Here is a 12,498-nt window from a genome sequence, read left to right as displayed (position 1 = left end):
CCTATGAGTAAAAACCCCGCTCCCCCCAACAGGTGCCCTCAATACGTGGAAATTCATCCACTCCAAAACGGGACACGCGGCACCATCCCCACCTTTCTCCAACCATACCCATTTCCCTTTCCCTAGCTGATCAGTTTTGGAGCGCCTGAGCCAGATACCCAAATCTTCCCCTTGAATAATGACCTCTTCACGCCTCAAACCAATAGTCTTACCTACTCCAAGAAGTTCTGACACCCTGAAAGCCCCCAAAAACATCCACACCATGCATAACCTAAAAGGAGCCAATTCATAAGAGTCCACTCAGCACACAGGCAAAACATGCAACAACTCATTCAAGAATTCAAAGGTAATCGGTTCCCTAACTGACCTGACCGACTCAGCTTTCATCCGACCCCAGCCTTTCAACATCTTCCCCAACATGTCATCTTTAGCTGGGTCACAACCAAAAAACAGCTTCCCATAAAAAGAAACCCATGCCAACTTTCCCCCTATTGTGGTGGGCGATAAACCCTTGTGTATTAAAAACAAAACAAAATGCAACACGCGCAACTCAAGCTCCCTGTCATTCTGCATCCAGAAATTTCCCAAAAAACTGTCATAACGCCCCCCCATTCCCAAATGTCTGCTGGGACCACTGTCTTGGTCTGTTCTGCTCCAGGTGCCAGAATGCGAAAACGTTGCCACTGTGAAAGAGACAGGGAATCTGCAATCTCATTATACACCCCAGGGATGTGCGCAGCTTTGAATATAACATTCAAGGGTAGACATCTAAGCATAAATTGCCGTAAAAGGCGCATCACCCTGAGATCCCTTGCCCTTTGCCTGTTAACTAATTCAACAACCATCATGCTGTCAACATGGAAAACCACTGTCCTATTTGCCAGCTCCTCACCCCACACATCCAGAGCCACGAGCAAAGGGAAGAATTCCAGGAATGCAATACCCTGTTTAAGCCATGGCTTCGGCCATGTCTCCGCACACCACCTGCCATCCCAAAAAAGCCCAAAACCTGTAGAGCTCGCTGCATCAGAGAATATCTGCACTTGCCAAATCATGTCTTCCTCAGCAAACTGCATGAAGACCCCGTTAAAACTTGTCAGAAATGTCTCCCAGACCCGTATGTCCTTCCTCAGTCCCATAGACACTCGTATCCTATGGTGTGGTAGGGTAACTCCTGACATAGCAAGGCCCATAAGCCTACAGAATGTCCTACCCCCTTGCACAACTCGGCAATCGAAGTTGAGTTAACCCAACAGCTTTTGCGCTGTACGCAAATCAATCTTGTGTAGGGACCATATGCGTTCCAGAAATTCCAGAATCTCATCCACTTTGTTGACTGGTACCCGTGCTATTAAGGCTCCTGCATCCAATTCAATGCCTAGAAAAGTCAATATGCACTGCACCCCCTCTGTTTTTTCTGGGGCCAAAGGTATTCCCATCAGTTGAGACAGGGTATGAAAAACAGCTAGGGCCCGTCCACAAGCCCCAGATTCTGCCCCCCCAACAAACAAGAAATCATCCAGATAGTGAGTCACCGTCCGATACCCACTTACCTTTACAAAAACCCACTGTACAAACATGCTGAAAGCCTCAAACAGCGCACAAGAGATGGCGCAGCCCATCGGAAGGACTCTGTCGACATATATTGCCCTATCCAATTGCATCCCTAGTAGTTCAAAATCATCCGGGTGGATAGCCAACAGCCGGAAAGCCAATTGAATGTCACACTTTGCCAATTCCAACCCCTGGCCACACCCACGTATTAGCTTAATTTCATCATCCACAGAGGCATACACTACTTTAGAGTCCTCTGGTGCAATAAAATCATTGACTAAAGCACCTTCTGGCCATGACAAATGATGTATCAGGTGAAACTCACCAGGCACTTTTTTTGGTACCACACCCAGCAGTGAGATAATTAAATCTGGCATCGGCCAGTCATAAAACGGGCCCGCAATTCTGCCTAAAGACACTTCCTTGCGTATTTTGTCCCTCACTATTTGTGGCATTTCCTTTGTAGACTGCAAATTGTCCGCCCATCTCCTGATCCTTGGGCCCTGATAACTAAGCCTGAAACCCTCCTTGAAACCCCATTCCAATTTACAAGCCATGTCCTTAGCTGGGTAAATCTGCAACCAGTGCAAAAGAGCCTCCAACCTAATTGGTGTAGGAGCCCTTTGACTGAGGAGTGCCTTGCATGCCTCTTCCCCTGGACGCCCTCTATTGTTCGGACAGGGTTGAGAGTGAAAAACATTGGGTGACCGGTTGACGGCCCCTACACTTGGAGCAATCATGCTTGAATTTACAGAGCTGTCTGGAACAGAAACCTTTATTAAAGTTAAAGTTCCAACTGACCCCTGTTGTGGGTACTGGGGTCTGCTGAGCCACACCCGTCCCTCCCTGGGTGGGGTGAGCCTGAAAAGGCTTGTATACCACTGGTAACCCACTCGCAGTGTGCGTAGAGGCTGAAGACTGCGACAAAGCCATCCACTGTATCCATAATTTAGGGTCTACACCCCCCCATGGCTTGTCAGGATTGATACTCACTCTTGCCCTAAACTCCTCATCGTAACTCAGCCACGCAAATACCCCGAAATGCATCTGAACCTTCCTGATAATATCCATATACTTGAACAACGCTATGGCCCTATCTGGGAACTTTTTGCAATAGATACTTGCGAAAATCAGAAAAGCCGAAGTCCAATTATCCATTGTTACTGGAACCCGTGGGCGGCGAGCCAGTTCCCATTCTTCCTCCTTGGAACCTTCCTTAACCTGTATGTCCCTATGTAGGAGCTTGAACACGTCTACATATTCATGCTTCCATATCCGTGCTTTCGTTTTCTCCGCCACGTGGGAGCCTAAAGGCATAGCCAACCCATATATGGAAGCCTCTTCTTGTGCCCCCCTGCCTCCTTATCATCAGCACCTTTTCCTTCCGCAGTAGCGAACCACCCCAGTCTCGGCTGCCAATGCTGTACCCGCATCTCGCGACTTGGAAGTATCAGTGTCCCATATCATGACAACCCCCGGAGTCCCATCAATTTAATAGTCACTGACCCCAATGGATTTGTGAGTGTGACCACCACCCGTTCCCCGTCCTTCTCCCCATACTGACCACCATTCCGCCTTACCTGTGCCTCTGGAAACTGGAGGCCGTGATCCCTTTCTTGCCCCGTGACCACATGCCACACCTCGAAGCACCTCTTGTGGTTCACCACCAGCCTTGCGCTCCTGCAAGATAGAAACGGAAGAGGTTGCGCCGCCCCTGCGCCCTTTCCCTCTCCCCCGAGCGCTGCTCACCTCTTGTTCACAAATCTCCCCCTCCTCCCATTCATCCATTTCCTCATTATAGTCAAGCTCAAACACATCCTCCTCAGCAATCTCCCACCTTCCGTCACCACCACCAGACAAGCGAGTATTAGGCATTGTATCATTCGCATTTCCCACATGGTGTGAACCATCTCTGTGAAGACCCCGCTCCTGCGTCGTAGAGAAGGCCACGGATGACCCCTCTATTGCTTCTGACCAGCGTCCTGAGGCCGTGTTGAGCCCTGCTGGCATTGCCTTCCTTCTGCCGGTCTCCACCACTGGCATTGACTCTCCGCGCCCATCATGGCTGTGCACGCCAATCATGCTCATCGCGCCGCCAGACCCTTCGGCTGCACCAGCCTCCTGGTCCCTCCCTTCCTCTACCTGGGGCACCCAAACCCAACTACCTCACCCAGAGGGCTGGCCTTTAGATGTTATCTCTGTCCTCTCCCCCACTGATCGCTTCACCTGCCTGCCCCTGGCCCAAACCACATACCTGTCTCTATACAACTGCGCCCATCTCTCCTCTGTCTCAGCCACAATGTGCCTCTGCTCCCGTATCCTGGTTTCCAAGTCCCATGTGTCCCCATTGTCCAAAATTGTCTGGCTCATCCTGCCTGACTCAGAGCTCTCCTGTATTGGCCCAGAAATCACCCCATCCTGGCCTGCCTGTCCACACACAGCTGTAACAGGTACTGTGGCCCTCCCCTCTGCATCCTGCACAACACTCATGGCTGCCCCCCCAGCCCTCTTTCCAGTACTCTTGGCCTTCCTCTTAGCAGGAGGCCCCCCTGCCTTATGCATGCCCTGCCCTCCTTTTGGCAAGGAGAGATCCAGTGGCCATATACCACCACTGGACCCAGCCTGTTCCTCAATTGGCCCCTCAACCGTCCCCCAGGGCCCCCATATCTATTGCGGGCCCAGCAGGTCCTGCCCCTGTTTGTATTGTGAGAGCCTGTCCTTCTTCCTGTTGCTGGGCCTCCCCCCCTTCTTGACTGCCTTCTCCCACAATAGTTTGCCCTTGGGGGGGTGGACACGTTGCGCGCCCTCCCCCCCGCCTGCTTTTTCTTTTTGAGTCGCTCCGGTGACCCGCACGTGGTGACCCCAGCTACTACCCGGCCCGACGTGATTCGCGTTGGGCGTGCCATGCTGACCCAGGCCTGGTCAAGTACACCAGGCCTGAGTAATTCGGCTCGGCTGGCTTCGCCAAAATGTGAAGCGCGGCCCTTACAGCCTCTGCTTCGTGGCTGGTTGCCATGACGCTGAGGCTTTACATGTTCAAAAACAACAAAACTTGCCGGGAAACTACTTTCCCCGGGACCGACCAATTTTCTTAACGCGCGATGAGCAGCGCAGAAAAGAGGCCGGCCCCTCCCCTACAGCCCCTAATAAACCCCCACCCATTTCCCACCCCCACTTACCTGTCCACCAGTCCTGCTGCTGCAGGTCACTTCCTCTCCCGAACGTTCCAGCGGACAGACTAGACCGTGTCTCTCTCTCTCCATGGGACCCTCCATAAGAGGTAAAATGGATCGGTTCAGCCAGCTGAGCTCAGTTTTTTTTTTATGATGGTTGTGGAATTGTTTAACAAGGTATGCTGTGACGAGTGTTGAAATAATGTGGCTAAGGCAGACTGCCCATCCCGGTTTCTGATTTTAAAAAGTGTCAGAAATGTGAAGTCCTTTGTGAGTTTGCCTGACTTCTCAGAGTCTCTGGCAGGGTCAATCAATAGAGAATAATGCCCATATTTATACTTTTTGACGCAAAACTGCGCCAACGCAGTTTTGCGTCAAAAAAATTAGCGCCGGCTAACGCCATTCTGAAGCGCCATGCGGGCGCCGTATTTATTGAATGACGTTAGCCGGCGTTAGCCGCCGGCGCCGTCTGGTGTGCGTTAAAAAAAACGACGTACACCAGGCAGCGCCGGCGTAGGGGGATATGGGGCTTGGGCGTCAACAAATGGGGCAAGTCAGCTTGAGGCAATTTTTTCACCTCAACCCGATTTGCGCCATTTTTTTTCACTCCCAACCCCCATAGAAATGACTCCTGTCTTAGCAAAGACAGGAGTCATGCCCCCTTGCCCAATGGCCATGCCCAGGGGACTTATGTCCCCTGGGCATGGTCATTGGGCATAGTGGCATGTAGGGGGGCACAAATCAGGCCCCCCTATGCCACAATTTTTTTTTTTTTAAAAACACTTACCTGAACTTACCTTAATGTCCCTGGGATGGGTCCCTCCAGCCTTGGGTGTCCTCCTGGGGTGGGCATGGGTGACAGGGGGTGTCCCTGGGGGCATGGGAGGGCACCTCTGGGCTCCTTCAGAGCCCACAGGTCCCTTAACGCCTGCCTTTTGCAGGCGCTAAAAAACGGCGCAAAAGCGGCCGTACGTCATTTTTTTTGACCCGCCCACTCCTGGGCGTGATTTTTGCCCGGGAGTATAAATCTGACGCACATGCCTCGGAGTCGATTTTTTAGACGGGAACGCCTACTTTGCATATAATTAACGCAAAGTAGGTGTCCATGCAAAAAAATGACGCTAACTCCATGGACTTTGGCGCTAGACGCGTCTAACACCAAAGTATAAATATGGAGTTAGTTTTGCGTCGAAATTGCGTTAAAAAAAACGACGCAATTTCGGCGCAAACGGAGTATAAATATGCCCCTAAATGTCTCTAGACAAGTAACTTGGTAGCCCGTGTTGGACTATGTGGCTATTGGCTAAGGCTTTGTGTACAGTCAGTCCAGAAAACATGACTGCATGGCTAATGATATAGACCTAGCCCATACCAGTCAACTCTTTCTGCAGTAATAAATGCAGCTGAAGTCCGGCGTTTGCGAGTGTGTTCCTATTAAGGTCAATGGAAAATGCAGTTTTTCCCGTTTTTTTTCTTTTTTTTTCAAGGCATTATGATTGAAAAACAGGCAACTTCATTGAAATAAATTTGGGTATTTTGGTCGTCAGGCTGGTGAACGCTGAAAACGAGTGGCCCACGCAATGTGGGTGAGTTGACTGGTGTGCTACTCTTAATTGCCCATTAAGGGAACTCTCTGCCCCTAAAGGCCGCATCGCAGTAATGTTTAAGCAGTTTGATAACCATGCACGTTCTCCTCAACCATTTCTTTCTTTTTTACGTTTTAGATGCTCTTCAGCACACTATACAACCATGGTGTTGTGTGTGGCCCTCCAGAGGACAAAGCACCATAAATGTAATGTGGCCAAACTGACAAAGTGCACCAGTCGCCTATTCCCATAACGCACTACTGAAATAATTGGCACTCTGCCAGAGGTGGGTTTCTTATACCCTCGTGCAGCCTCCAAAACGAAGAAGTAAACTTACCACACACAGGGCACTAGGTGAGTAAGCTCACCTGGAACAGACGAGGTTGGCACTCTGCCAGAGGTGAGTTTCTTATACCCTCATGCAGCCTCCAAAACGAAGAAGTAAACTTACCATACACCGGGCACTAAGAGAGCAAGCTCACCTGGGACAGACGAGGCTAAAAGAATACTGAGTAGTTACCTGTGGTAGACTAAATACATTGCAAGCAAACAGATACTACTTCTTAGCCACCCTCACCCTGGCATTAAAAGTGGCTGTTTTTGCTGGCCACCCATAAGCGCAGTGCTGCCTAAATATTGAATCAGCCTTGACTCAAACTGGTTATTTAAGTAAATGGCAACAACAAATCAAAATGTCTATATGCACCCTTGAAGGCCATGGTGCATGACTATGAAACTTCTGTGAGTCTGCAGCTCACTTCAGACTGTGGGTGGCGGTGGCAAGCATTATAAACTGACTGTGGATAATTAGATTGTGGCGTTAACTATAATTGGGTGACATCCCTGAAGCTTAAGCTTCTCCAACACTATGTTCAAATGATCAAATCTACACGGACGTACACCTGGGTAATTACTTATAGCATTAGCAGTAGTCACATCAAGTTGCAAAATGGCGGCACACTGCAGTTACATTCAGCTCAGTGACCGGTCGATAAATTGTTATTTCCATTTCAAGATATGCCAAGAAGAGAGGACGTTCCTGTCCTGTATTGAGTTATTCAGAGTTTACATTACTTATTACCGTGTACTACACATATTTTCTCTTTTCCACTGCACTGCACAGCTATGTTTTCTGTCACTGTGTTACAATTTTTAAATAAATGTGTCAAAAATTGCTAAACGGGAGCAGTGTAAGCTATTCAGCATCGATAGTAACCACATCCTCCATAAACCCAAAAATCCCAATCCCTGTCCTTTTCACATATTTAGACACTTTAAAGTTTCAACGTTTTTCAACCGTCTTTCTGAAAATAACTGTTAAGTTTTCCATACATAAATATATATTATATACATTATATATTGGTCTACTGCTTGCACAAATAAATAATGTAAATTTCACAATAGACTCGCGACTTGCCATCAAAGGCATAGTATAGCGCCTGGGAAGTTCTTTCACCAAAGTAGTTTACAGTCCGCCCTGAGCCCTGTTTTTAATGGTCTGACAAATGACGTGTAGCTTCCATTAAACTGATTTGCGGAAAGCATGCTCTTCTTCTGCCTCTTCCAAATGCAAGCAATACATTTAAGCCATTTGTCACGACATAAACAAGGGGGCTGATACAGATCTGATGGCCTGCCAGCCTCAGGGTGGGATTCACCCAAACTTATTTCTGAAATTTGTTTTTGGTGCTAACCAGTGCTAAAGTACTTTTGCTCTATCCTTTAAACATGGTAAGATTGGCTTACACCAGGGACCATATTACAGAAGTGCCTGGGGGTACAGCGGGCGTTTGTACCTGCTTTGTGCACCCTTGGGGCACTTTGGTATTACAAAATGGGTCGCAAGCACTTGTGCTGCCCCTTCTGAATACAAATAGGGCTGGTGCAAATGCAGCGCTAGTGCTGTTCAGAGAGTGTGTTCTCTCATTTGCATGGGGATGTGGCCCTATGCAAATGAGGGAATCAATTTGCCTCTGCGCCGGTGTCATATTACCGAAGTGGGCACAGAGGCAACCATGCCCTTATGAGGGGCGCTGAAAGTGCTCCACAAAATTTGGTGCACTGTCAGTGTGCCCCCTGAGGGCAGCCCTCAGGAGGGATGAAAGGGTGTCCCATGGTTCTCTTAAGGAGGGTGCAGTCATTCACTGCACCCGCCGCCAAGGAGTTCTCTATCCCGTGTGAAAAAGCAGGTGGGTTCCCTCTGCACAGAGAAACACAGAGCAGCTTTTAAACTCCTGCTGCCTATTTCTTTTGAATGTGCTGTCATGGGAGCTGTGCAATTTTGTGGATGCCCTAAGGGCATTCTTTCTAATAGGGAGCACTTTTCCTGTTTGCACCCGGTGCACCTGCTGTAAGGAGCGCCGTGGTGCAAACAGGAAAAGTGCACCTTATCTGTAATAGGCCTCCTGGTTGGCATATTTGATTTACTTATAAGTCCCTTGTAGAGTGGAATACCATATACCCAGTGCTTGAACATTAAATGCTACTTGTGGGCCTACACCACTTATTATTTTCCCCACTAAAGTAGGACCTTAAAGCATGTAACATGTCTGCCATTGCAGCTTTAATGCAGATTTAAACTACCAGACTGACTTGGCAAAATAGCCCTCTTACTAAGATTTAAACTTCCTTTTTATTGCATATGAGTCAATCCTAAGACAGGCAGGGTGCCTTATAATCAAAAGATTGTACATATACTTTCAGGTTTTACATGTCTTGGTATTGAAAAACACCTACATTAGTTTATCACTACTGTGAAGCTTACCTCTCCCATAGGATAACATTGAGTTGGCTTATTACATTTAGTAAGTGCTAACTTTGATAGGAAACAGGTACACATTTCATGTTGGCTTCTGAGAGATTGTAATTAAAATCCTCTTTATTGGAAAAGTTGCAATTTTGAAAATGAAACTTTTAGAAAGTTGGCATTTTCTTTTCCTACCTATTTGGTGCCTGCAGCATGTCCTAGATCACATAGCTGGACACAGCCCCACTTGCAACAGACTAGACGGTGTTCTGCCATCACACGAAGGACTTGTGCAAACACGTTTTTCTGCCCTTCACAGGATTCGAAAACACTTCCTCTAGGTCAATGGGATCTTTTGGCTCAGTAAAGAGTGTGGTAACAATATACAACCTTTCAAAACCCCAAAACATATTTTAACACCATGGCCCCTGTGGTCAAAGAATAAAACTCCAATCAATGAAAAGTTTAAAAGCTTCATTTTATAACCACATAGTCACATAAATAGTGTGCAGAACCAAATTGTCAAAGTAAATAAATACCATAGGTAACAACATCTACAAAACAAGTGTAATCTACTCAACATCAACACCATTAAACATTCCAAAAGAATAATGCTTATTAATAAAGAAACAATTTGAGAAACAGAAATATTCTTTAAATCAGACTGTAAAGACATTAGTCAGATCAAATTGCACATATTTTGAAATTCAGGATTTGGACATAGGCTTTCTCTATTGCTAACCAAAATAAGACAAGCATGTGGGCAAAAGTCAAACAATTTGGAAAATCGTCCATTTTGGGCTAAATTAGACTAACTAGAAAAATAAAATAGGCAGGGGAAAATAGCATTTGCCTTAGAATATATCTCTCCTAGGGGCAACATTCAATTCATTTTCAACAATAAAGCATGTAGATCATCAACAAAATCCGTCAGAAACACCATCATGGAAAGTGCAGTGCACAGGCTGCATAGGGGAATAATCAGGAAACATCCAAGGAGCAAGGAACAGAACAAGACTCTAAAGAGGACTGAATGAAACTTACAAAGTCTATCCCTATTCAAAAATCCTCAAGACAGCTTGATTGGTCACTTTGATGAGTCGAGATCACGCAAATGGGGCAATGTCCAATTAGAAATGTAGCACTAAGTGAGTTTGCAACAACAGTAAATTCACAAGTTTGGCTCAGTGTCATCTCCTCTTTCCATGTGAATCCGATAGATGAATACAGTTTGGTACATCATTTGTTACAATCTGAATTATCATGGTGTAAGACAATTTCCACAGCTCACATGAGAAAGTTCAGTTGAACAATAGCAACTGCTTTAGCTTCCATTTTACAGTTCTGGATGTTCCAGAATCAAGGTAATTGGGAAACAAATCTTTTACATTAAACAATGGGACCCTTTACTATTCATGAGAAACAACCTAATGGAATAATTCATGTTAGGGGAAGAAGAATGATTCATCACTTTTACATGACTGCAAATACAAAGTCTTCAGGCCGAATTATACTAACACAAGAAAAATATAGTGCATTAATATCACTATTTATAAAACACATGATATGCAAACAAAAATTCAACATTAATAATATATCATCAAACATGCAAATACATTTCATTAATATTTGTAAACTATGTTATAGCATCACATTAAGTATGACAGAGAAGTACATTAAAATTTGTTTGCACATGTGACTTTATACATTAAACATTATAACTCAAATTCATTTCACTAGTAATAGTTACTCTAATGATTAGAAAATATACTTCAACATTAATTTGAATCATGTTAGCACACTATCAATTCTGGTAGGCAGAATGGGCACCATAAACTAAAATGTGAGTACTTTTAAAATATGTGTCAATCCAGCCTTTTCTCTATGTTAGGCATTTGAACATGAATATAAATGCCACTTAATGCTGACGTCTGGGTCACAAAAACATTACTAAAATTTTACGCTCCAACCATCCCTCCTCTGATGGCAATCTATGCCGTCACAAAAAGGACACTCTCATTTCAATGCCTTGTGGTCTGATAACGTATAGGTCTTGGTCTACTGAAACTCTCAATTCTCTTCAGGTGTTTGTAATAAGCACTCCTCATTTTCTCCATTTCAATCTCATCCATTTACTCTTAGCTCTTTGTACTCTCCAAAAATTGTATAACATATAAAATCCAATTGTGACTAAAGCACAAATTACCACAATCAACAAAGGTCTCAGGATCATTCTTACTATTTCCTTTCCCAGGTCTCCAAACCATGATTCAATGTTTGCAAACCCTTTACCTATTGCATCACAAGCATTTGTCTCTCTCATGTCTATCTGGTCATTTTTCAGATTTGCCATCTTTGAGATAAACTTCCTTATCTCCTTACTATTGTCCACTATGAACATGCTACAATGTTGTATCTTTAAAACTTTAAAGACTCCGTCTTCCTTTGCCAATAAGATGTCTAACGCAAGATGATTCTGCAAAACCATTCATCTCACAGCAACCATTTTTTTATCCATTAGCAAAATTGCTCCATCATAATCAGTGGATATCTTATCTACAATTGTTGACAACTTTCTAATCATGATATCATTAAGGATCACACCAACTGATCTCCTAACTCCAAATTTAGATTTTTCTTTCCAGTCAGGTTTGTCAAAATTTTCCACATGGTACATTTTTGGAAAAGCTATCCCTGAGTAAACATGTACCTTACCAGTGTTTCGGCAGTTTGTAATAAGCGTTTGTCACACAAATGAAATAAACACCTTTTACAATAGGGTTTCGTCCATTCAGCATAAAATCCCAAACACTCTTAAACAAAAACACATGCCTACATTCACTAGTTCCTACAACTGTTGTGTCAGTCTTTGATTGAGGCCTATATACATAGCTTCCCTACATGTTGCCAATCTAAAGCTAAGCGTCCTTGCATATCACTATCTGCAAGATGGCTGACATCCTTTCGCCAAATCTGTAAAACTACTCTTTTTCTTTTTTGGTTTTCATTGCTTTTCTCCTGTCATCCACTTGATTAATGAACTCCTTCTCAACTTGTGTGAAAATGCAGGTTACATTTTTTGTGTGCATATGCAGTTCCAAAGGTCAGGGTTGGTTCAAAGAAATCTCCAACCATGTCAATGTTTTTCGCTTTAGCAATAATACTCAGATACTGGTTAACAGGGACAAAGGAAAATACTAGGTCAAAATTGGAGTAAAAATATTGTATATACTCTTGGTTATACAATTGGGTTAGTAACAGACTCCAAGAAATGCCGTAGGTTGGCGTTAAACTGTGTTATGTGATTCCTTCCTGCACTGATGAAGGGATCTGTGTGCAAACATAACAATCATGCACATCAATAGTTTCAAATTATTCATACAGTAACCTGTAGTATACATTTGAAGACAAATGTCCTTTTGAGTCATCAAGCTGAAAC

The sequence above is a fragment of the Pleurodeles waltl genome, chromosome 1_1 (assembly GCF_031143425.1).
Source record: "Pleurodeles waltl isolate 20211129_DDA chromosome 1_1, aPleWal1.hap1.20221129, whole genome shotgun sequence".
NCBI classification, from domain to species: Eukaryota; Metazoa; Chordata; class Amphibia; order Caudata; family Salamandridae; genus Pleurodeles; species Pleurodeles waltl.
The sequence above is the reverse complement of the archived record's forward strand: the minus strand, read 5'-3'. Positions refer to the sequence as shown.